Genomic DNA, 1414 nt, shown 5'->3' on the forward strand with positions numbered 1-1414 from the left:
TACCAGGGGTGATAAGCATCATTTTTCTTTTGATACTTCTTGCATCAAAGACACTTAGGCTATTATTATGCAGCAAAAGTCTGTTATTAAAAGATAAAAAAGTATAGCACTTGGAATTAAAGTAACACGCTACCCTCAACTTATATTCAAATCTTTTAACAAAATCAAAACAAGAAATATATACATGGAGAAAGAGTCAGGCAGACAGAAAGACTAACAGGACAAAATGTTAATATACTTAAAATCACTTATCTTCCCTTTCAATCTAATTTCTAAAGAACAAAAGTGTTCCCCCATGCCCTCATTTCCCTCTCCTCTACTCCCATGGAACTCCATTTAGACCATCTGTATCAACTCCATCACGTCTCCAGCATCCTTTCCTAGCTCATGTTTATTGCCTTAACTGTTATGATTGCTTCCAATGTTGCTCCCTAGTGTCCCTTTCCTAACTGTTCCTCACAACGCTTCCTGGACAAGCTCATAAAACATAATGTTGCCAGGCTAACACCTCACAGTGGGCTAGCCATGCCCTAGACTATCATGCACGTTCCTCAGCAGGGCCATCAATCCCTTCAGAGTTGGTCTCTGCTCTGCCCCTTGCCAGCCCTGCTATGCTATCTCTCATAATTTATGGCCTGGGAAATAACATTTCTTTCTGCCTTTGTTCTCCATTTGTTGGGAGTGTGCGGTCATCACGGAAAACCCCAAATCTCCCCTGCAAATTTTTTCAGCTAGTTTCCTTCATGTGAAAACTATGCCCCTAGACCTTTTAAGATCTAGACAAATTATCACCATCTTTGTGATGAGAACCTTGTAAATTTGTTTTTATTGTTTGAGAATTTCATACATGCTTATAACGTTTTCATCAAACCCTCATCACTTCTCTCCCTTCCTTTTCCTCCTCGATTATTTGTATCGCTTATCCCTCCTAGCTTCTTATATTTCATTTTGTTTTGATTTTTAATCCACTGAGTCCACTTGGTGCTTCCTATGTGTTCATGAGTATAAGGCCCTCTACTTGAGCGTAGGCAGCTCCCTGGGCCTGTGTTGTAGGAGAAAGCAGATTCTTCCCTTCTGTAGCAGTCATCAGCTGTCAATACGTCCTCAGCCTGGGGTGGGACTTCATGAGCCCATCCCCACCCATGCCGGGATTGTGGCGGCTTGATCATTTCAGGTCTTGCAGTCATAACCACCAGGAGTTGATGCGTACAGTAAGCCCTGTAATATCTGGAAGACACTGTTTCACTGAAGACGTCTACTACCTCTGGATCTTACATTTCTACTCCTTTTTCCTTGATAATTCTATGACTTGGTGACAGGGGTCCCTGCAGGTGTCAAGCAAAGAAGTAAACAGCAAAGAGATGAGAATGAAAACCTGTGTCAGAGCCGGCTGGTGGTGAAAACCTCCAGCACT

The sequence above is a fragment of the Microtus ochrogaster genome, chromosome 18 (genome assembly GCF_000317375.1).
Source record: "Microtus ochrogaster isolate Prairie Vole_2 chromosome 18, MicOch1.0, whole genome shotgun sequence".
Taxonomy (NCBI): domain Eukaryota; kingdom Metazoa; phylum Chordata; class Mammalia; order Rodentia; family Cricetidae; genus Microtus; species Microtus ochrogaster.